Raw genomic sequence first — 26767 nt, 5'->3', positions numbered from 1 at the left:
GTAGGAATTTTCTCTTGGAAGAAGTTACAATAAAACAACATCTTTAAAGGGAACTAAAGATATTCGAATACATTTATTTTTCCAACACGATAGTGATAGGCTACAGCATGAAAAATAACAAAAAAATTCTTTAACTTGTGTTCATAACGAGTCACCCAAAATAAGATATCGTTTTCACTATATCGGAAACAAATCGCTTTTTTATAACAGTTATTTTAATGCTAAAATTTAACATTTAAAATAATTCCAAAAATATTACTTTGTGACTGAGTTCAGTTTTTGTACTCGGAATAAAGAGAAGAAGCCCTATAATTAAGCGAGAGAAAATCTAAATTGATTAAATTATAATTGGGCATGGGTGTATGCTAATGTCTTTAGGTGGGAGATTAATTTCATCGCCCCTGGTGTGACATTACCGCCATACTAATTGGAGGCCTGAAAAGGCATTGAGAAAGTTCTGTGCCTGGTCTTACTATAGCGGTGTTTCCGGACTAGGTAAAATGAATAAAAATAAAAGAAATAAAAATAAAAAACAGACAACTTTAGTCCATACGCTACTAACGGACTACAGTTTTACAACCTTTCGTGGGTTGAAGTCGCATAAAAATATTTTTAAGATAGAACGGAGGGATGGCATCTACGGAACTATGCAAGTATTTTTCTTCAATTAAGAATCATTTCAGCTTTAAATTTCTGCATCACTACTTTTTAAAATTTAATCTGAACTAAGATCCCTTGAGAAAATCCTATCAACGTATAGGTCTCTAATTTTGGGATGGAATTACCTTAGCAATGACACGATTATTTGTGATTTCATTAACATCAATACTTTAAACATTTCAGTTCCAATGAGCGTCAGTCGAACTGTAATAATTGCACTTCTCAGAAGAGTTTTATGGCTTTCATTTTCACACTCCCCAGCACACAACACCGTGTCGGTCATGCTACTAGCGTGCCTCTTTTACTGACAGCATGACCATTAATAAAAGAAAACCAAGCCCATGCAACAGACTGAAACGCCATACGAAAATTGAAACGCAAGCGGTACGATTGGTTGTAGCAGATAAATTAGCGAAATTACAATACAAGAGGCATTAAACAATGACAGAGGACTCTGTCTTGTAAGCGGATGGCAACTATCACGCAGAATTTAATGTCGTTTCTTGGTAGGGTGTGGCATCCCAAACACTACAAACAGTGATGCATTTCTATTTTTATCAACAATTAGAGTATAACAACTCTTATTACCCGCAAACCATCAATGTTATATGAAATGCGTATTTCATTGCCTAATGTTTTTCCCTCCTCCTCATGAAAAACTGCGACTACTGGCAGATTCGTTAGACAAAAGAAATATATTGGAAGTTTGATGTATATTAACAGGCGTATTGCTATTTACCTCTTAGCCTATACACAAAAGTTACGTATATGCGTAAAATATTTAAATTTTTTAAAAAAAGTTTCATATAATTCGACTGTTCTAGAGACCAAACATGGAACTTTTTAAAATCCCTTCAAGTCTCCAATAAGTGGAGTGGCGGTTTCATACCGGGAGATGAAGTTCATCTTTCACCTAAACAATAACAAACATCCGTGCCCACGGTGAGATTCGAACCTGCAGCATGTGGGTCAGAGATCAGAAATGCTAACTAATCGGGCAACCACGAGGGTATTTGTTTGAATTGCAACTTTAGCAACTAAGACTATATTAGGACCGTTTGTCACACCTAATGAAAAGCTGTTATATTTTTATTCTTAAATGGGATTCGAATCCAGGTCTTTACAATCAAAGAAACCTTGTCATAACAGGCAGAGAGTATTAGAAAAGAAATTACTTTCTTAATAATAAAAAAGAGAAAATAATTAACTCTTGCTGTTACTTTATCAGTGTTTTCCAAGACAATTTCAAAAGAGAATAATTGTGAAAATATTGTTCATCACAATTCTCCTTATTTAGGATACTGGTTTTTTAAAAGCCGACTTAAAATTATGAAAATTCAAGCAAACACACTATTCCAAGTAATTAAAGCTTTAAGAAGGGAGAAAAAAGTCATGATCTACGGAAGTATTTGGTCACTGTGTCCAACGCAACTTTAATTGCTTTCTGTTCTCACACAGACGAGCCTCGCCACATTGATAAGTGCAGTTTCGCTGTGTGTAGCTGGTCGTTCCATGCAAAGTAATTATTCATTTTTTTTTATTCTCTCAAATGTTACACCTAACAAAAAAAAAAAAAATAAGCAACGCGTTTTTTGCTCTCAGACACTAGTTGCAAAAAGGCATAGTAGAATTTTTTTGCTATATGTAAATTTTTCATTGGAGTGCCACGAGAAAGAAAAAAGCAATGCCAGAATGTTAAGATAACAAAAATTTACATCATAAGAGCCGCCGTTTAAGTCTAAATAAATTAAAATAATGAATTCGTTTCTCTGGTTGAACTCATTATTTATATTAAGAGTTTCATCCATATTTTCAACTTAAATCGTATAAATTCTCTCAGAAATGACCACACGCGTTTACAATGTCTTCGAAAGTAAACGTTTTCCAAAAACCAGTTTCACACAATTAATTTTAATGGAGTTAAGGTAAGCGATGCATTTATCGATTTCATTGAGAACCCTTAACACAGAATGATAATTAATAAAAATGCATTTAATAATTTTTTTTTTTGCTGCCAGTACAGATGAGAAAGAAATTTGTTGCAAATAAATATAAAAACCAGTTAAAATTTCATTACATGATTATTTGTAAAATGATCATCCTTCTTCTTTGGGCATCATTTATTGCGCTTAGAGTCATTCCATGTTAAATTAGTTCAGATTTGAAATGCGATTTAAGTAAAATTTAAAGCTTCGTATATTCATTGCGAAGCATAATTATTATTACTAATATTTTTTAAAACGGAGAAAGTTAATAAGTTTCTTGTTTGTTCTCAACTTTTTTTTTTTTGCATGTCCACTCCACCTAAAAACTACGTTAACGTTGCTCTAACATAAAACATATTTTAAACAATTTCAAATGATCTTCCAGTTGTCGAGTACATATAAAAAAGTGTTCTTGCTATGGCTTTGATATTAAACAGTTTGTTAAAATTTCTGTTATATATTTAAATAAGAAGAGCAACGCATCGAATCACCCGAGGAATAAATTTGCAATGAATAAGCGAAGCTAAATCAAAAGGAGATATTTTGATTTTAGTTTCACGAAACAGAAAGTTCTGAAGGATGCCAATTTTGACACCTCACTAAATGAATCAAGTATGGTTCGCCTTTAAGGTAGTTCGTGAGAACTACCTTAGTAACAGGAAATCTGCTGACAATTCGACTAATGCTGAAAAATGCTAAGGTGCTGTAATAAGCACATGGGTTGCGTTTGGATTTGGTAGAACAAAGGTCTTATTTAAAATTTCAAGTCTTTTGAGCCCACAGAAATTTCTTAGGAGCATAATTTCATTCAAAGGTGAAAAACACAAATGAGAATTCATTCCTTCAGGTGGAAGGAATATGCCCCGTTTACAATTTGAGTTTGAAATCAGTTATAACACTCACTGTTTTATGTTGGTTTTATGCATTTTAATCTTCAAGTTTTATGCATTTTAATCTTCAAGTGTGATCTTCAAGTAATTTTCAATGTAATCTTCAAGTGTGACAAATGCCATTCAGCATGCTGAATGGCATTTGTCACACTTGAAGATTAAAATTTTCTGTCTACTTCTGGTAAATATAACGGAACTGAAAATAAAAATAGACTGAAAGGGATGAAAATGTCAGTTTGCGCATCACAGGAGTGTTTGATATAGTAACATCATGACGAACACACGAGCCAAAAATTTTAACCTGCTGACAATGAATACACGATATCGACCTATATTCCCAAAATGCATATTTATGAGGAAGGTGAATATTGCTATTCATGATTTCTGCTACAGTTACTTTTCCATAAACTAATTACAGCATGTACTGAGCGAAATAATATTTCGTATTGTAGATACCCTTTTGCATTTTGCCAAATATACTGAATTTGCAAATTATTTCAGGAATTTAAATTACAATAACGCATAGCACAGAAATGTGTTTCAAGTCATGACTGGATCACGACAGATGGTAATAAATCAAATATGAAATACCAGCACACATATCGTATTATTTCCCAAGAGTTGATTACTTTAATAATAATTTTGACATCCAAAACTTCGGGATGCAGCGCATTACAACTGCCAACATACGAAACATTAAACTTCGACATTCTGGTTGATTACTTTGAACATAGCACTGATAATCAGATTTAGTACACGTTGTAATTCAGGTGAGGCGAGCTGCGACTTCAGCTTTATCAACTGAGGTCAGTAGGCACATTTTTCTGCGATTCATTCAATTTGTACGTGGCTCAAAAATATTTCTTTGATTGCCTTCCTGATCATCTCACAGTAATGAAGGATAAATCTTATGTGCTTACCCATTTCCAACGTATCAGTTGTGATTTTTATTTTTTTTTTGTTGGAAGGAGATGAGATCTCTACTCATTCTGTAAATGTTTTCGAAATATTTCACCAACATATGGGATTGTCTTTCTCCACTGCAGTATTTCCTGTCAGCATGTCACTACCTAATTGAGCTATTACGTGATGCTCTCCAGAATAAGATTCAGAACAGGCTTCTATCTACTCCACTGGGAATTACAACGATTTTTCTCTTGGGCGAAGGGCAACAAATACTTCTCGAAATCTTAATCTCGCAGTTATCTTGCAACGAGAAGTCAGAGCACAGATGCCTCTGGAGAGGACATTTATCGTAGTAACCTCCTCTTGAAAAGCGTAACTCTGTTTCCTAATCTTTTGTGACAAGGTAATATTGTGTTTTTTTCCCTGCAGAAAATTCACTGAAAAGCAATCATGATAATCCAAAACAACGACATTTATTATAAAAGAAAAAAAAACGTTGCTGAATGAACTCTTTATGCGTAAAAACTACTTTCAAACAGATTTAATTCTTTATGGGCGTTAACGAAAAAGAACAGCGCTTGTTTGACTGCCTTAAACCTGCTACATTCTAATTATTCTGTCCCATATACAGAATGCATGCCACGATTATTGGTGCTTGTCACTGGTAATTAGTATGCAAGAGATAATCGGAGTTTAGAGCAGATACGTTCATTAAAATGGGAGGACGCTCAACTGTATGAAAACACCAATTTTACTTCAGTGCTTGCAACTTAAAGTTTTAAGGAAAAACTAACTTGGATTTCATGTTAATTATGTTTTTTTTTCTGCTTCAGATATTTCTTACAATCGATGAACGGCTTATCTCTGGAGGATTTCATTTATACAGGAAAAAATTCTTCTGTGCAGAGTATTTCCAAATACTGCAAATTACACTGCATTTTACAGTATGAATGCGGTTTAATAAGATAAACAGTTTAAGACCGATTTTTTACAGCACTAAAAAGTGGTCAATTATTCTTCTTTCATTTAGCTAAGAAAAAGAAGCGAGATGGATTAATGAAATAATCCCACGAAATAATGTAGTTTTTAGGGAGAACCATTTCATTATCTCAAATCTAATCCATTTGGGCTGTTTTCCAATAAGTTGAAAAGCAAAAACTGGAGAAAAGAAAGATAACTTAAAAACGTCGAACTAGTGTTTTAATTTAAAGATCCCTAAAATAAGAACAGTTGCAAGACAAACTAAACTTCCATTTTATTCGATGTATTAATTCCTAATAATTTGCTGATGTCCAAAAAAAAAAGACCCAAGCACAACTCCAGTTACTAGAACTTGAGGTAATGCTCAAAAATATGCTACGTGTGGTGAAGTTAATATTTCGTTCATATCATTATGATATGGCATTAGGCACAAATGAATGACATGATAGAATGTCAGAAAATGACTTACAGTAGCATGCACTATGAGAGAAATTTTCATCTTCGTATTCTTAAATGCGATGTAGGTGATGAAGGAAAAAATTTCCACAAGTTATCACTCCTTTATTATTTCAAATAATAAAAGCCAACACTGTTTTACACTTCCTAAAATACGTAAAATGATAGTATTGCAACGACAGACCTTTCCGAATAGAATAGATATTTTTACTTTCCTTTTAATATTCCAGTGACAGTAATGAACTTGATCCTGTATGTTGACTATCCAAGTTTTCACAATTTATGTATACGAGGATAACCTACCTACTGTAGGTTATCCTCGTATTCCTTTACCTGTATTCATGCTAGGCATTCTTTTCGTTTTTATCGCGTATTATAACTTACACCGCAACATCACACAGTGACTTGGGATGATATTCTATTTCAAGGAAATCCATAGCTAATGATTAAAAACTAATAGAAATATAAATTTTTCAAAACGCATTAAGAACAGCTCATATTTGAAAATGCAAATAATGAACTGCTTATTTGAATGTGCGATTTCGCCCATTTCTTTGCCTTTTTATCCCCTTTTTATTTTAGTATGGAAATAATATAAATATTGCTTACCGTCTTAAGGAGGCAAAATACTTTTACTTTTCTGAATGAAAAATAACCACCAATTTGTATCTTGCCTAAACGTCATAATATGGGGAAATAATCCGAAATTCTAGAAAATCGACATTATTAACATTGACTGCACAGAAAGAATAAGTAAAAATATTTTAACTTCTTGGATTGCAAATTCGACTGTACTGTGTGGGAGCGAGAAATCGCATACGAATGAGAGTCAAGGTCAGTAAGAGATTAGGGAACAGAATCAGCACAACACTCATTTAGTTAATGCACATGTATACTAAATGGATAAAAAGGCCTAAAACATCAAATATACCATGACGTTACATCGCGACGTAGTTATCATGATGTATAAAATACTGCAGCATTTAAAGAGATGTTTAGAACGAACCTGCAGCTTAATGGAATTTCAACATGGCGTGATTGTGAGACCCAGAAGAGCGGATGCCAATGTCACGCAAATAAGGGATTTACCATGCAAGGCGAAACAAAACAATTGGCGATAAAAGGCTTTACAAATATTTGTTGATGCTTCAAGCTAAAGAAACACTAATTGACGATATATTTTTGAAGGTTAAAAAGTCGCATATCGCAATGCATTTTAATTCCAGATATATTAGTTTTTAGAAGCATCAGAAAGTGGAAAATACGGGGAAAAATCATCGCCGTCCTATACTTCATAAAGGTTGGCTCAGGAACTTACTCGGTTTCCAGAAACCCATTTAACAACAGTTGTTGCAATTTCTGTGCAGCTTCATTGTAGACTGTATGCTTCGTGCTGAATGTTTGTGTTCTTGTGATTGTTACTTCCAGCAACGTAGCACATTATGTAACACTATTCTCATCCTGCAAGTGGTTCCAGGAATGATACGATTTTTCTTTACTTTTCATGCTTGCTTAGTAGCCTGATTGCCTCCTCCAAGTCCTAAATGACTTTTGCATTGATTCGCTCCTTCTACTATTCCATACTCGAGAGGTACTATTCCGACTTCATGGTAATAGCTTTTTTGCAGAGCTTTCTAAGTCATAAATAAATCTTCGCGAAATCAGGCTAGTATACTTAATTTGGATTTTCTCCAGGAGTACAAAACTCCAATTCGAAGGGATGGCCAGGATGATATCCTTGGCTGTCATCCTCTGTGTCTAGAGTGGAAGTAATGAAATGAAGTTGTACCAAGAAACTACGACCATTCTTTAATCAAATATGAAACAAATACAAAAACAAGTACAGCAAATTGTTAAACTTTGCTGTAAAAATTTACTCCTTCAACCTTTCATATGAAGGATTTCTTACTTGGCACTAGTAGATAATTATGAATAACGAAAAATCCCCAAAAAATTCAGATGAATTAATAGTAACAATCTCTCAATTTAAAGACAATGTTAACTTATTTTGAGCAACTACATTACTGATTACATGCTGAACTTATCAAATGGAAACTTTTTAAGCAGCATTTGTTATTTGATCATTTTCAGCTAACTACTATCTTATTGTGAAGGCTGATTTAGATTTTTATATTCGGCGTTGAGTTTTTACGATATAGATTGGATTTTTGGTTTATTTTATAATGATTATGATACATTAGAATATAAAACACTCCTGATGTCCCTTAGAATATTTGTTAAAGGTTCTAAAGCCTCAGCAATTTTACAATCTCTCTCTTTCTGGAATTGCTGAGCACTTCTGAAGCACCAGAAAGATTCCAAATTTCTTGTAGATTGCAGAGTTGCAACATTGGAAATCTTACCTTGGTCTTTACATAAAAACCAGCAATGAAAGAAATCTGTTTGCAACTTAAGGCCATAGAATTTATCTTGGAAGAATCAGTTATTTTACTGGATACAACACTATCATATCTTGACAAGTCCTCAAAGACGCTGTGTGCATTTTGTAGGCCTAAAGAGAAAGATGGATCAAGTCCTATACGTAAGCTGAAGACGTTCAGATCCCTATTTTCTTGCTGTGTATGGAGAGAACTTATTTTTCTGCATTAAAATTGTAATTCGCATTCTTAAGCCAAAGACACAATTCGATACAAATATAAGCAATCTCTACCAATCACTCTAACACGGGAATTTTTGTTTTACTTAAAAATTAATAGCGATGTGAAAGAATTCCGAAAACATGCATACTCGCACGCACTCACTGCATAAACTGCAAGAAAGAAAAATTCTTAAAATTCTAGAGTGTAGTGTCGTATCCCATATGCGAGCATTCAAGTAACGTCTGTAGGAATGTTTGAAATGCACCTGTAGAAGTCGCTACACCGTCGAACACGCGATCCTTGTAGGGTCAATGTACAACGATGCAATTAGGTGTCTTTGTGTGCAGCTGTTTCATTCTGTTGGAACCGGAACTATGGTTTATCTTCGTCAAGCAAAACGAAATATATTCATCGAGTATAACCTCAATCTTACTTTCTTAATGAGAGTGAATCGACAGTATTATGCGTTACACAACCTTTCTTCAATGCTTTCGAAATTCTGTGTGTATTTTCTGCACATTATATTCTCTACTTCTGTTTTTAACGTAGCAGTCCAAAAGTAACAGGCTTCATCTTTAAAAAAATATCCAGAACGTCAATCAATAATTTAAAGAAACCATTAAACCTGATGCAGTAGTTTGGTCGAACTGCCTTATCCATGTCTTGCTCTACCCGAATGTGTAGAACCAAGAATGGCTGTTCCACGCAGGCGCAATCGATTTGTTAACACAGAATGCTTCAGAGCATCTGTCCAGACAGTTCAGCGACATCAGACTGGTAGTGAAGATGATCAATACGTTACTATGCATATACTGTTCTCTTACCTCGTAACACTTTATTAAGAAATGATTTCTGAATGTGTATCAAGACAGAAAATTATGTCGGATTTTTGTTAGTACTGCGATATTGATCTGAATTTAAAGGGATTTCTTTTTATGGATTAGTATTCTTTATTTCAAAAACACCTGGAAATAAGGACGTTTCTCTTTCAATGTTGGTCTCCACTTAAAATTAACAATATGAACTGAAGCTTAAGGTAGGATTAACGCGGCATTTGAAATTTACTTACAGAAAAAATAGGCCACAGAAAAACTGAAGCAATGTCTTGTTAAAAGAAATTATTTTGCATATCTGGTAAGCTGAATCATCTGCGTGAATAGGAAGGATCTGTTGAATGCAAATCTTGATAAAAAGACTAGATGCAATTATTCGACAGCGTTTTCTATGATCACATTGTTTTCAGAAGCGAAATATACGAGTGTCTTGCGTGTTCAAAAACAGAAGAATAGCGTCATCACTGACATTAAGTGTATGTATCCATCGATGTTAATGAGACATTAGAATAGTGAAGCAGCTCATCCATTCTTGACAATGCAAAGGTGAAGTGCCACATCGACTGCGGATTACTGATATTCCTGTTAAGAAAAACTGTCATTATGCTAATGACCAAGGGAGAGTGAGCAAATGAGTATACGTGGCTTGTAGCCCTGCCAATTGTTTTTTTATTTGTTTAATTTTCTGAAACAAACAAAGGAGCTTCGAATGGAATACCATTTTATGCATAAAATGATATTCAGTGTAACCAGAAGTTCCTCTATATTGTAAATCTAAGGTCATTTAAACGGAAATGTTCCTGAGATGGCTTCTACATCACAACATACTCCAATAACACAGGTATGTCTGCATTTTACTGAAAAGTTTACAACGTGTCTTCAAACTTTACGAATCGGTATAATATAACAACGTCTGCACAGGATGTTCCTAAAGCACATGACGGTGTAATAGTCACGTCTTTACATATCTTAGACATATGGTGACTGCACGCACTTAAAGATGTTTGTGTATTCTGTCACTGTTAATTAAACCAAATTAATTATCGGTCCAGCATTTGTAGTTATAATCAGTAATCTTGAACACATGATTTAAAACGTAAGGCTGAGAAATTGTCATTCAATATAAAAATATAACACAATCGGATTAAAACAAGAACTGAGGGAGAAAAATAGAAACAGGTGTCGGCAATAATAAAAAGGACCACAGTTATCAAAACAAAACTAGCCCTGTGTTCCAACTTGTCATGGATTTCTGAATTTCCGAACCACAACATTCATAAAAACTGAAATGCGAGTCGGCAAGACTCTCATTTCAGTTAGAAATGCAAGTTTTTCTACCGAAAACTCTAACTTAGAGTTTTCGGTAGTCAATAGCTCAGATCTCGCTTTGCAAAAATTTAAGCAGATGAGATCTTTATGTAATCTCGATGCTGCAAAATTCCTGAAATGGAAAAGGAAGGGCGTTGTCTTTGTTTGCTTTGACGCGTAATCTTTCATTTTCACATACATTAAGGACGCTCCCAGCAATTAATCAGGTCAGATATGCGAAATATAAACATATAATGCTAACTTGGTTCCAAAGATACAAAAGGCTCAAAAAACACGTTCCCTGCGGCAAATGAAATGTCAAGACAGATGAATGTGACTTTGTTATTAAAAAATGTTTACGCACAGTAAAAATTCAGATGATGAATGTCTTGAAACGAGTAGTGAACTCGGGAGAATTGTTTTGACAACACTCAAATTTCTGTTTTGGTTTACTTTAACAGTCACTCGGGGACAGGGGCGGAGTTATCACAGTTTCGGTTGACATCCGCATGTCAAGCACACGTGGATTAACCGTTTGTAGTCATGAATACTAACCGCATTCCCCTTCTGCAATTACCACGTGACAACTTCATCCCCTTTTTGTTGCTTCTGCAGTAATAGAGTTGTGCGGTTCAAACCATCAAGTGCTGGTCTTTGCGTGCTAAGTTTTAAGCACAGTTGAATCGATTATTATTTTTCTTTTTTTTTATACATTCAATGACTTAATAGTGATTACTTCAGTCTCGTGCGCTTTATTGAATATTGGTGATAAAAAAAAATGGTGCTCATCAAGAAACAATTTTGAATTTTACTAACTCAGGAACGGTTAGAAATCAGAATTATCAGTTTCTCTCAAGATTCAAGTAATTGAATATTCTTAGGGAAATGATTTAAACTCAGAAATCAAAGTATGGGAATTCCGATAGGAGCTGTTTAATAATCACAATTTCAGGTTTCTGTAATCAGGTCGAAAGTCCAAACTTCTGGTGGTTGCGTGACAAGTTTTTTGCTGGAAAAATTAGCTCAGAAAATGCCCAATGATTTATATATCAAGAGTATGGAAAACGAGCCAACATACTTGTCACGTAATACATTGTAATATCTTACTAAATTGCTCAATTAGGCAAGAAGATGGAAAAGAATCGAATGTGGTTGAATATAATGAAAACAGTTCACTGAAAACGAATTACTTCCTTTCAAGTCGCATTTCATAAATACATTCAGAGATAAGCTTCTAAATATACCAGAAAAAAAGAAATGCTCGTCATTCTTGTTTACAGTGTAAAATGGAAAGCCGGTAGATTTTCAGTTTAGCACCTAGTCATTAATTAAAGCTGATATAACCATGTTAAGAAGAGAAAAAGGAGATTTTCATTTAAGATGTGGTTTCTGGTCTCATGTATGCAATTTGTTTTTAAATTTTTATTTTGTTTTTCCCATTCAACTATTTTCCAAATAATCGCAGATCTGGAATCTTTAAACTACAACATAGAGTTAATTTTCAGTTGCAATCGCCAGCATCGCGATGACATGTGCGCCTAGTAGCCCAAAACTGGAACCACTTCAAAGCAAGTGAGTTAGTAAAAGAATGTATGAAAATTACTCCTTAATGGTGGTAGTTTGTTTTACGTCTTTCAAGACTATAATACTTTAAAATGTAAAAAATCATTACAAAAATAAACGATTATTGTTCCCAGATAAAATGATCACTGAATTTTTGTCTGTTGCGATTTATTAAATTGTATACTAACACTAATTCCTGAGTATGCACTTGTGAATAGTACTTAATTTTTTTGCTTAATTCTATAAGCATCATGAATAAATCTTCAAAAACAGAACATATATTCAAAATATGTTTGTATTTTGTGAATAAGATTTATTTTAAAACACTTATTAATTTGACGGTTAACCATCATGAACACGAGGTGTTTACGGTTAATATGGATACCCAAATCGAAGTTCGACAACAGTCTGAGAAAAATAATATTTTATTTTTATTCTGAATCCTTTCTCCCTTCTTTATCGATCATATAATGTCCCATAATATTGCATTGTAAAACAAGGGCCCAGACTGATAAATATCAAGTAAATATTGATCGGTAGCAGTGTGAAGGGGGATGAAAATATAAAACAAATAAAACATACATGAGTTTCCACTCTCTGCCTATGAAATGTAACCATAAAAGTGTAAATGGAACCCACAATATCACTATTTGCTTTCGTGGTACTTTAATTCTGACTTAAAAATAAAAGCTTGCTTCGTCGCTGAGTGTTCTGAGCTAGGAAGAAATAAACAAAAATCTTTTACTGTCCTTCCTGCAGAATGAATTTTAAGGTTTTCTCCATTGATATACAAATTCTCATCGTAGTCAGCTTGTTTGTAATACGTTTCCCGAGTACGGATGAATGTGTGTGGACTAATATTTATTGTAAAAAAAAAAAAAAAAAAAGAAATTTTTCGAAACGAAGAAGACGATGTTAGTCTAAAGACAAAGTATTCTTATACAGATATTGTTTGAATTTTTTTACGATTTATATAAGATAACAAGAAACGCATTTGGCGCTAATAATCGTGGCCAATGCCATATAGGACGGTTAGCGGCAATTATTGGACATACATAAAAAGTGCTATGTCACGAAATGCGCTATAAAATAAATGATTTAGGTCATTATTTCAAAGGATGTTTCGATTCAGTTATGTATTTACCCATCAAATTCTACATGCAGCAGCTTGGACTTATCCATATAGCTTTACGACTACTAAACAGGAAGTAAAATCATTTATTTCCTGTTTAGTATACGCTAAAACGAATCTGTTTAGGTGTTATGGTCGTCGAACTCAAATATGAAATGCTGTTCTCAGCTATCCTTAATACCGGTCACTATACACTGAGCTACCAGTTGTATTTGGGAACAGTTATTTAACAAATACAAAAATCCATTACAATTTTTCTCTTCAGTTCAGAATACAAATACACCAACTCGCTTTATTCCTTAATTACAGAAGTACTTCTCAGCCAACATAACTAGCATCAGTAATTTCCCTGTTTTCATTCGAACTACGACCATTACTTGGTCTTCTCTTCATGTAATCCAAATTTAATCACAACTGCATATATTCAAATACAGTGTTAAATGGTCTTCGATCCTATACTTGTAACAATCTACCCTATATATATATAATGATAAGCCTTTTTGTGTAACGTTTTTCTGTCACGTTTTTTTTTTCAAGTTATTTGAAACGTTTTGAAACTCAAGGGAGAACCGGCCTACCAGTCCGGAACTCGGGGGGGGTTAGACGCAATAGGTGCTGGAAACCCCCTTTCGAGTCTTGGAAATTCGAGTTGGATATACCTAAATTTTCTAACAAATCCGTAATATTCCATAACAACCACGTAGTAGTGAATGTGACAGTTGGATACTTTTGCAATTCTGTAGTGAGATATTTCGTTTTCAGTCATCTGTTGATCTTTATCATTTGTGTGTGAGTGAACTGGCCTACCAGTCTGGAACACGGGGGGAGGAGCCCCCTAGTATTATCTATAATATCAGCGCGCCAGGATAAATGGCTTCAGATGAGAAAATATAAGGAATTAGAGGATCTTAAGTGTCTGTACTAAGATAACCGATTAGAAGATGAGAAAATCTAATTTCTCAAGATTTATGTGTAAATCATTTTTTTTAGTAAACTGACGTACGTCTTATATGTTAGTTTACTAAAAACTGACTATATGTTTTTGGAACCGAGTAATTATTTTTTTCTCCCAAGAGTTGCGTGACAAGAGCTTCGGTAGCGAGTTTCTCGTTGTAATGGTATGCGATCGATTTGAAAAAAAAAAAAAAAAAAAGGATAAATGCACCTTTCTCAAAATACAGAGAAGTCTGAGTAAGAAATTACTGAAACAAATCCACGGGTTATAACGTAGGAGTATGGGAACTTGGTAAATATCCACATTATTGGATAGGGAGTTGAAGGTAAGGGGGCATATTGCAAAAATGGCTAAATCAGCTCATCAAATCATTTGGTTACTGAAGAATACTTTGACGAGCAGAGACAAGCAAGTTATTGTTCCTCTGTATCGAGCTTTGACGAGACCCTATCTTGACTACTGCGCCCAGATTTGGGCGCTAGGGTTTCTTCTTGATGGGAAGGAGGTATCGAGGATCCAGAAGCGAGTGACCAAGATGATTGCAGGTCTACGGAATGAACCTTATGAGAACAGGTTGAAGATTTGTGAATAGCAGAAATTGGTTGATCGGCGGAAAAGGGGTGATATGATTGAGACATTCAATTTGCTAAGGGTTTCTATAAGATTAATTCAGAGGATATTTTTGAGAACAGGACTTGTGGTGGGGGGGGTCATCCATGGAAGCTGGGCAAGAGTGTGGTTAGCAAGGATGTTAGAGCTAGTTTTTTTTCTTGGAGAGTGGTAAATGAGTGGAATAAGCTGCCAGAGTCTGTTGTGGGTGTCATGACTGAATGAGTTCAAGGCAAAGTATGATAGATACTGTATGAATGTTGAATAATTGTTCTTGACTGATGTTAGGGCCTCCCTCGATGAGTCTAAGGGCTCCTTGGAGTTGCCCGAAATAATAATAATGCCAGTTGAGATACAAAAGAAGCCGTAGCTGGTGTGTAATATCTAAAACTGTTTATATTTGTTTAATTTTAAATATCTACAATATTTTAATATTAAACACATTTACGATAGGAGCTTGTCGTTCTCAGTACTTCCTTGTCATTTATTTATTTATAGTAAGATTAGAACACTGGTAATTAAGGTAATTAAGGCCACAGATGAAATCGGTACTTAAAACTAATTAGATACATTAATACGTACCGATATTTCAGAAAGTATTAACAGCGTTTCATGACTTGGTGCCTAGTAAAATGTTTCAGTCAATATGTAATATCCACATTAGCATTTTAGGTACTTTATCAAGTACTAAGTTATGTGCCATATGAAGATGGCAGAAGCATTTCTAAGACTTGTGATACTTATTGATCCACTGCATTCTTCAGTGTGTGCGAAATTGTAAACTTAAGTTATTTTGCAAATATGTTAAAAAACCAAAACTTAACGGACTTTGTTTCACACCCATCGGTGAAATGGAGTATTCTGCTATTTTAAGTAAAGAAACCACTTCACAAAAGTTCTTGGCGTTTCCATCCGACGCTCTTCTATATATGTTTTTCAAAGAGAACCGCATCTATCTGAAGAATGATTTTGATTTCAGTGGTGATTAGTGAGTTTTAGATTTTGTGATTCTTCTTTGATAGCGGAGTACAATTTAAGAGTTTGACTTTTGATGCAATTTTGCGGCCCTTGCCCGTTCTCTTCGCCATTATATATATTTCTCAGGTAAGCATATTTGAATACTTTTAAACATGAACAGTTTAAGCCCCGACGACTTTGTCCAATCTCTGGATAAGAAGATGGGGCTCAACCTCTTCAAAAAACTGTTGAAGAAATTTGAGGTAGAGTGGCTAGGGTTTCTAAGCCTATATTCAGCGACAGATGACTCCACAGAATGGGACAACTCAACACCAGGGGAAGAAGAGAAGATGAACCTGATAATCCCTGCTCCCACACCAAAAGACTATACAGAAACCCATGCTCGAAAAAAGCGGAAACTCAGGTAAACGAGAGGATGGAAGAAGATGCCCCCAAAACTGATCTCCCCACACCCAAAAACGAAAAATTCCGCCAATTGTACTACGGTAAAAAGAATGATGGACGGCCCTCAGGCCTATTATGCAAAACCACCCAATTGCCTATTCATGGACAAAATAACGTAGATGACGGAGTTAAAATCCAGCCTGCCACAGTAGGCGACTACAGACACCTTAAAAAAACCATGGATGAGTTAGATATTAAATATCATACTTACTCACTGAAGTCAGAGAAAAACCTAAAAGTTGTACTCAGGGGAGTAACAGAAAACATCTGCACAGATGAAATAACTGCAGGCCTCCACGATCTTCCACCTGTCAAGGTCAGCAGAATGTTACGGGCCGACAAGAGTCCAATGCCCCTAGTACTCGTAGAGATACCTAACACACACAAGAACATATACAACATAACGATCTGTGATCTGAAAATCACAACTGAACCACTAAGGAAAAGAGCCTCTTCGGGCCAGTGCCACAGATGTCAGAAATACGGATACGCACAGAAACTCTGCAGAGCAGACTACAAATGCCTCAAATGTGGACAAAACCACCCCACAGCAACCTGCTCAAAACCCAGGACCTCACCGGCCAAATGCGCGAACTGCGGGGGGGGCCCACGCGGCAAACTACAGAGGCTACAGTCGCTACCCTAAGAACAAAACAGACAAAAAGGAAACAGATCTCTCAACCCTTCCCACAGGCACCAGAGTCGACGGCTCCCCAATTGCCTGACACTCAACAAAACAGCTGAGTGTCAGGCAACACTCAACTGTTTGGAATGCCAATGGCCTAAAAAAAGACACTGGAACTTCAAGAATTCTCTCACAGATACAACCCCGACATCATCCTAATTAATGAAACTCATCTAAGACCTGCAGACAATCCAAAACCGAGAGGCTACACACTGTATAGAAATGACCGACTGGACTACAGAGGTGGCGGTACAGCTATATTTATTAGGAACTGCATCAGACACAATGGAATACTCAACCCCCCAACCTACAACCTAGAACTCACCGGTGTCGAAGTACACAAACTCAACTGGAAGACTTAAAAATCTACGCCACCTACAACATCCCAGCTAAGACCCTACTATTTTCCGACTCGTATGCTGTACTGGGCATAAATGAATCCATCATCGTCTCTGGGGACAAACTCCAAACATCCCTCCTGGAACAGCAGAACCACAAATAAAAATGGCCGTATCCTCTTCAGCTACACAGGATTAAACAATGATGTCGTAACAGAACCCACCGAACCAACCCACCACAGCCGACATCGCCATCCTACACAACATCAAATACCAGTACAGCATTCAAGCATTGGACGAATTATCATCAGATCACAACAACCCAATCCTACTTCACTTAGCGAACAAAGACCAGTTACCTTCCCCCCCCCCCCCCACCAACCTCCATTGTCTGGGGAGAAACTTAGGAAAGTGCTACCAGAACACATTGGTCCGGTTCCGCATATAAAATCCAAGGAAGAAATAGACATAGCAATAAATAACCTCACGAATCAAATCAAAAACGCCATAACAGAAGCAACAGTGTCCACGATACCCACAAACAAAAACCGTCTCCCGGAAGAAATCATGAACTTAATAAGGGAAAAAAACAAACAAAGAAAAAGATACCATAACACACGTGCTCCCCAGGACAAAACAGCCCTCAACAGACTAAAAAAATCTGTACCAGAAGCTCTCCAGAACCACAGGAATCAACAATGGGACAACAAGCTCACCTCCATCTCCACAGTAGATCATTCCATATGGAAATTCTTAAACAACCTCAGGAACAAGCGCAAATCCCTTCCCCCTCTCCAAGCAGAACAGAACCTTGCATACACAGATGCTGACAAAGCTGAAGCCATAGCAAGAAACCTAGAGAAACAATGCAGTCCTGCATATGAGAACCTAAACATCAGCCATGTATACAAGATCCATCGTAAAGTCAGGTTCACAGTAAATCGTCCCGATGACAATCCAAGCCCTATAATGGCCTCACCTACCGAAATAATCAGCATCATCAACCACCTCAAGATCAAAAAAGTCCCAGGTCCCGACGGCATCACTAACAAAGTCATCAGGGCACTACCACGCAAAGCCATAGCACATCTGGCAAAACATCATAAACTCCATCCTCAAATGGCAGCACTTCCCCCAGTCATGGAAAATAGCTGACATCATCCCAATTCACAAACCAGGCAAAGACCCACACCTACCTGAAAATTACCGTCCCATCAGCCTGCTATCCAACTTAGGAAAAATAGCAGAGAAAATCATCCTCATCACACTCCAAGATCATGACAACCAACTAAATATCATTCCACAAGAACAATTTGGCTTCCGTCAAAATCACAGCACCACCCAACAGATCCGTAGACTGGTAGAATACATCAGCACAGGATTTAATTGGAATCAGCACACAGGAGCCGTCTTCCTAGACATCTCAAAGTCCTTCGATAAGACCTGGCACCAAAGCCTCCTCTACAACTTTATCATCGCAAACCTTCCACTAAACATGATACACCTGATAAAATCATACCTCTCAAACAGGAGGATGCAAGTCAAAATCAATGAAACAGTCTCAACCCAATGGAAAATCCTCGCTGGAGTTCCTCAAGGATCACTGCTAGCCCCAATCCTGTTCAACATCTATATGGCAGACATCCCTCAAAATTCTCTCACATCCACCATCGCCCTTTATGCAGATGACACGGCTATACTAGCCAGATCCCGCCAACCACATCTCGTAACCAAAAAACTACAAGACACCAGCCTGAATCTAGAAAAATGGTTTACAAACTGGCGACTACAATTAAACCCCCAGAAAAGCACAACGATACTTTTTTTTTACAAGACGACGAGCATCCCCCCCCAAAGCAAAGGAGACATCACCCTGTTCAACTCTAAAATTCCCTAGAAAACTAAAACAAAATATCCCGGAATACTTCTCGACAAACGATTATGCTTCATCAGCCACATCAAGAGCACATGCACCAAAGCTTCAAAAGTTATCGCCCAGCTGTACCTCTTGATCAACAGACACAGCAAACTAAGCACAGGAAACAAAATTCTTCTCTACAAGATAGTGATCAGTCCCAATTATATATGCCTCCCCAGCCTGGAGCCATACCTCCAAGACAAACATCAAGCTACAAAGACTACAGAACAAGTGCCTGCGAATGATACTGGACGTGGTTCATCAGGAACTCCCAGATCCACCGGAACATAAATATCCCTTACATCTCTCCATTACTATGCTCCCTAGCAGTTCAAAATTCTTTATTATTACTATTACTATTATTACGGGCAACTCCAGGGAGTCATTAGACTCATCGAGGGAGGCCCCAAATCATATTCATCACAACTATTCGACATTCATACAGTATCTATCATACCTCGCCTTAAACTCATTCACTGTCACAGCATCCACCACAGACTCAGGGAGCGCATTCCACTCATTCACTACTCTAAAAGTAAAGAACCCAGCTCTAACACCTTTACTAACCACACTTTTGCCCAGTTTCCATGGATGTCCCCTAGTCCTCCCACAACCAGCCCTGTTCTCAAAAATATCTTCTGAATTAATTTTATAGAAACCCTTCAGTAATTTGGATGTCTCAATCATATCTCCCCTCCTCCGCCTATCAACCAATTTTTGCAACCCACAAATCCTCAACCTGTTCTCATACGGTTCATTCCACAGACCTGCTATCATCTTGGTCACTCGCCTCTGGATCCTCTCCACCTCCTCCCCATCAAGAAGAAACCTAGGTGACCAAATCTGATCACAGTAGTCTAGATGGGGTCTTATCAAGGCTCGATACAGAGGAACAATAATCTGCTTGTCAACGTATTCTTCAGCAACCAAGTGATTTGATGAGCTGATTTGGCCACTTTTGCAATGTGTCCCCTAAATTTCAATTCCTTATCCACCAACACTCCTAAATCTCGTGCCTCATCAATTTCCTGGAGCACGGTTCCACCAATGCAGTAAACTGCCGCCAATCTTTTCACCCCAAAATGCATAACCTTACATTTTGCCACATTAAATTGACATCCATTCTCCTTAGCCCAGACCTCCAATCTATCCAAATCATCCTGCAAACTTTTGACGTCATCTGCATTCACTATTGCCCTACCCAACTTCGCATCATCCGCAAACAAATGAACTGTTCCTCTCAGATCCTTTCCTATATCATTTATGAACAAATTAAACAGCAGTGGTCCAAGAATAGATCCTTGTGGCACACCACTAGTCACAGGCAGTCTTGTGGACTCTACTCCTGAGTAAACCACTCTCTGATATCTCTCCGTCAACCACCCTCCTATCCATCTCACCAACCCTATGTCCATTTCCATATGCTGCAATTTACTGATTAGAATTCCATGTGGTATCCTGTCAAAGGCCTTAGCAAGGTCCAGTAGAATCACTGTAAACCCATTACCCTTATCCAGTTCAGCCGTCACTGTGTTATAATACGTGAGCAAGTTACTGAGGCATGACCTACCCTTCACAAAACCATGCTTGTCCCCGATACAGTATCCCATTTTCTTCTATCCAATCTTGTATTTTCCTCTTGACTATTTTCTCTAAGACCTTGGTATTGATTCCTGTTATGCTGATTGGCCGGTAATTTTCAACAGCAGCCTTGGAACCACCTTTATGCAGTGGAACTATTTTCCCCTCTTTCCACCCCCTTGGGACTGACCCAGTCCTGAGGCTCAAATTAAACAAAATGGTCAAGGGCACTGACAATTCTTTGGCCGCTTCACGTACGACACGAGCTGGTATACCATCCAATCCCACAGATGTATTGACATTGAGGTTCTGTAATAGACTAGTTACCTCTACTTCATTCATCACAATTCCAGTATAAGCTGTTGTTTCTTCCATTCCTGCAAAGTCACCGCCTGGATGATATACTCTTGCAAAGTGCTCGCTCAGTAATTCCACAATATCGACTGATTCGGTTACCTCCCTACCCTCAGCATTTTTTAAGATCATTCTACCATGAGCATTTTTCCTTTTACTTGCAACACATTGAAAAAACTGTTTGGGATTTTCTTTAGCCTGCATGGCCAATTTCCTTTCATAATCTGCTTTTGCTTTTCTTACCACCCTTGTTACCATCTACGCAGCCAAATCAACTAATACAACAAGCCGGAAACTATGACGGTAACGACCACTGGAAACATAAAAGACCGAAAGTCATCCTAATACTCAACGACGTGTAACCACTTCTGCCCACTCAGGGCGAGCTAAAATAGCTCACAAATCTCTCCCATCACTGCTCCCGAAACAGACAACAGGGAATATAAAAAGCGTCAAGCTTCACCCTCTACGCCATATACGTCCTGCGTCACAAAAGTTCTATATTTACACGAACGTGCGCCTTTAAGTCAATATAACTTAACTAGTTTTCTCTATATTCGTATATTCTTTACTAATTCTAACCAGAAAGTTCTTAAGCGATCCATAATTGTTCCAATTACCTTTTAAAAACGACCACATTTGTATCATGATACCGCATATTACGTCATAATTATGATGTAATGAAAAATGCAAGGATATTTATGATTTCAAAATTACATTTCAATTTCAGGCATTCACTTAGTCGGATTGTAATTCCAATTGTAACCTATTTCATATGGAAGCGCCATCTACTTTCGGTTGAGTGTATAAGTGATTTGTATACCATATGAAGTGTGAAGGTAGATCTCAGATTTTTTTTTTTTTTTTTAACATTAAAGAAATAGCAAATTAAATAAAAACAGACTACGAAATTATTGTTAAAGATATATTTGCTTATTTTACTATTCTATTAATTAACGCAAAAATCCCTTGTGAAGCCATATTTTTCAAGGATTGTTTTATTCATTTCCCCATTTATGCTCACCCTAATAAACACTTTTAGAATTTTGTTGGAGAGTTCACATAATCCATTCACATGTTAATAATAAATAAAATAAAAACAAATTATCGTAAAATTTTAAAGGATTATTGCCAGTTATGTTTTCTTGTAACTTCAATGGCTACACTTAATGACATATTTTTATTTGAAATTTCAAGATAAATTACTCTATTTTGTTTGTTTGATAAAGATTCCAAAAGAATAAAATTTAATATTTTAAGGAACTGGATTTGTAGATTAAAAATATACATTTTTTTAGGAAACGCAGCTTTGTGGTGAGAGATGCCTCCAGATATAAATTGCGCATGTCACAATTTGTCCTTTGGTTCGAAAGAGCAGAGTTCAAATCCCGCTATGATGTAAGGAATCCTTATTAGGTGTTTTCAATCACATGGATGGTTTACATCCTGGAAACATTGATTTTAGCCCCTCAAAACAGGAAAACCGATCATAACACACGCAATTTACAGGTGACAAATACATTAAAGCCAATAGCTTAATACTGGCTTCATGAGATGGTGTAATAGCTCCCCGTAAAAGGCTTCGCGGCCGTTGTATCATCATGAGCTAATCAATCTTTTACCTTTCCGTACATTGCGATATCATTCAAGACCTCTTATTGGAAGTGCTTAATGCTGTCTATATATATGGATGTCTTTAAAACCTTACTGCATGTATTACACGAATCCATATCTACGATCGCTGCCCGCAAACTCGTCATGCAGTAAGCTGGTACTGTTCACGTGCAACAAAGTTCTTGGCTGCATGAGCAGTTTCGTATAATACCAGTTTAAGGAATTCTGTAGACTAGGAGGCAAAGTTTTCTTTTTTCCTCGTTTTTTACTTAAATATTTATTAACCACGATATTCAGTAAGCTCCATTTCAAAAACTTAAAATTTCAACTTGCACGCGTATCGATTACTGCATCTTAAAAAGTAATCAGCTATACATTTAACTATATACAGTCACTTCCACATTTAGATAATGGGTTAGACAAATATTTTTCATAAGTATAATTACGTATCTACGTTTTCATATCATTTTTAGTTACAATGTGATGCAGATAAGTTTATACTGCTTTGGCCACAAAATGCAAGGGCAATTGAAGAAAATTACAGAATAACAAGGCTTTGAGTAACAAGTCTTTGAAGCTGCACAGACACAGACGACGGCAGCCATATTAGAATTCATCTGATATGAGCAAATTAACGAAACCATCCTTCAAGACTATATTCTCTGATACATTCACAGGAATAATTGGAATTGATTCATGCATATGAAGCAATATATTCCTGTTAAAACAATGAAACACATTCAACTAACTTACTATTCAAACGAATGATTGGATTTGTCCTATCATGCCTGTAGCACTGTTCGCATTTAAAGGTCCATTCGAGATGACAGTGACAACTAGATTAGCGAAACTAATTGCAATATACAATAATTCCACGAGTTTATTAAAGAATGGCCTTTTATTACACAAATGAAAGTTAAATCTATCATTAAATGCGTACGACCTGTGCTACTGGTGAGGACACGTTAGATATCTCCCAAAGGAAGCTATTGACAAACTCATTTTAACCGTTAACAGCTTTATTACGGACACCAAATCAGCTTTCAGGTAACGAGCTGGAATTTCCAAAATCACGATCGTGGCGTTAGCTTTATTGCCTTTTGTTGGTAATCAATTATCATGGTAGCTATAAATGTCAATTTCAAGATGTAAAATGACATCAACCACAGTTTCGTAAATGACATGCTCAACCGGATAGTAACCAAGAAAAAGAACGCAGTACACATTAAATTACTAGCTCATATTATGCACGAGATGTAGTATACTGAAAATAAGGAATTTATTCAGTTTATCCAAAGGAAATGGCATATTTTAACTAGTAGAATGAATTTAGGAGAAATATTGCGACTGGACAAAAAAGTATCCTGATCTCCTAGCAATCGTACCTGTCCAATTAAAGGTGCTATAATAGGAGAAATTTCATATCATATATGTAAATTACTCGGTTTATCATAATCAAGGGATAAAAGCACGCCGTCGTAATGCATCAGTGTATCCAACAGCAGAGAATGTGTAGGTGTTGTTAGTGACCTCATCTGTGAAGATAGAGTAAGGTGATGCTTCAGGAAAAGAAAAAAATAACTATGGCTAAGAGACAAAACGTAATGACAGGACCCGTTGAAGTCGGACACAAATTGCTTTCCCGAAGAGAAGAGCTTAGGTAGTTTAACGGCCAGATATTCGATTGAGGTGCCCATTTCAATGTGTGCGGTGTAATGAGAACTGCATGGATGTTTGAAAATGTGAGCCTATTCGAACCTATCACTTAGGCACACTAATTAGGACGTCGAGTTTAATTTTGTAAATCTAGTGATCGCAAAATCAGTTTGAATCTCGTATGTATTATCTACAAGGGATCGAGCCAGTTCAAAATTTATGACTTAGACCCTTTTTGTTAGAGAGAACAATGCACTACCATACTTCTAAATAAGACATCACAAGCTTGAATACGAGTGTTGTACAGATTAATGGAAATTCTAGATTCAATAAGTGATTGATTTCTGTAATGACAGTGCATACTTCTATATACACAGAAATGAATTCTTTGGACTGGATGACAGTGCGCTCCAAACTATATTCTTTCAGGAAGAGTACTGAAGAGAAATCAAATACAAACACGCTCTTTGATATGATAGAACTGTTCAGAAACCCATAGGGATGAACTGGAACGACCTTTCTCCTGTACAAGAAGGCGTCGAATCATTAAAGGTCGAGAAACTGCAACACATTTATCGTAAGAACAGTGGGTACAAATTCAAGTCTGTTGTAAGAAAAACATTTCATATCTATGATTATATATGCAGATGTTTGTAATACTAAGTGATCACTGCAAAGTAGTGCTTTAGGATGATATTGTTCCGATTTCAAGAAGTGTAGAAGAATATCATTACACATTAGTCCAAAGGAGATCGATGCGTTTAATGGTATTTCTTTTATAGAAACATACCCAGTTCGTTAAGTGGATATATATCCTGTTCAATTTCCACTATAAATGACTGTCATTTAATTCTAGAACATAATCAGTGAAAGTGTGAATAGATCGTTGCAAAGTGTGCCAAACACCTTTATTAGTACTCAGTAAAGCTCTTCTATCACTAATGGTTCAGATATTAATTGAAATACTTCGATTCTGTCATAATAAATTTTATGCGTATAAATATTAATTATCGCATGCATTAGTTATTTCGCTTTTAAAAGATCTTTCACAAAATTAGATTCTACGATTACAGTAATTAAACTGCACTTAAAACGCACCAGATACATTTATCTGAATATTAGCAAATACTCCATTGACCTGAGGCATTAATTCAAACTCCGACATTGCAAATACTTGCGTGTGAACGAACTGAAGCAGAGTAAAGTGATATTAAACATTATAATAATGCTTAGGGAGCGGAAAATGAAAATAGATTGTAACTTATACTTACCACAGCCGCAAAAAAGTAATTATTTTCTTGTATAATAAGTTTTTAAAAAATAAAGCTGATATGAAATAGTTTACTTGTAAACCACCACAATAACGACAAAAAGAAACTTGTTACTGATATTCAGAGTTATTAACATAAGTAGAGATAACATTTAATGCATTCCTTCAGTTAAATCTGAAGTGTGATAAAAATAATGTACTTTTTTGTAAATAAAGTTTGAGGTTGTTTCAGAGTTGATAGCGTCAATGCAGATTGCGTTTGCCATAAACAGTTAAGTTTCAAAGATCGGACTTACTGAACCTAAAGAATGAAGGGGCCCATATATTTCTATTGTGAACGGGATAGGCTTCTGGGAACTGTATAATGAGAAGTTTTTCATGGAAATTCAATTTGACCGCAAGGCAAATTGAAGACACTCTTATTAGTATCGACTGTTTCGCTCCTTGAGGCGGCAAATGCCGATCAATGAGATCTTTAATGAGATCTCCCAGTAAGATCGGGAGGAGTCTGGTTCTACGGGCATTGTGTGTTGACTTTCATAATTGATCTCTCGACAGAGGAAAAAAGACATAACGCCAGGCACTGTGACAAAGCCGATAATTTTTAACAAAATAATTTAAATTACCCACAACATGTGTTGAGGATAGGCCAGTGAAAAGCGCTAATAATCGTAAGAATTGTTGTGGTATTCAAATTTGAAGCGAAATTTTTGAGTCGTCACCACATGTAATAATAATACCCTAACTGGTACAAAGGCGTCGATTAATAACTAAAGCATTCTCTTTCTCTAAATTTATTGGAGTGCTACTTCAAAATGCCTCTAAAGGTTTAAATATATTACCTACAGAGCTATCTATTACTCTTAAAGTCATCTATAATTTCACGTAATCCCACATATTATTTTCGGAAATCTATTCGCATTTATAATGATAAAATGTCGACTAAAAGAGATTATGCAGGGTGGGGCAGAGAAGGAAGACGAATGCAATTTGGAATGTAATACGTTACTAGTAATAACACAGGTCCAGTTTTGTTTGTTATTCTTTGATA

At 36.2% G+C, this 26767-nt stretch overlaps 1 protein-coding gene across 10 annotated transcripts in view; it reads right to left on the bottom strand.

Annotated features, from left to right (window-relative positions):
• The window catches only part of LOC150104529 (lachesin-like), a 1086504-nt gene that overhangs the window by 480326 nt on the left and 579411 nt on the right, over window positions 1–26767 (bottom strand). The gene's annotated exons all lie outside the window — the stretch shown is intronic.

Source organism: Typopeltis vanoorti, chromosome 7 (genome assembly GCF_054136105.1).
Source record: "Typopeltis vanoorti isolate ZY-2024b chromosome 7, IOZ_Tvanoo_1.0, whole genome shotgun sequence".
Lineage (NCBI taxonomy): Eukaryota > Metazoa > Arthropoda > Arachnida > Uropygi > Thelyphonidae > Typopeltis > Typopeltis vanoorti.
The sequence above is the reverse complement of the archived record's forward strand: the minus strand, read 5'-3'. Positions and strand labels throughout refer to the sequence as shown.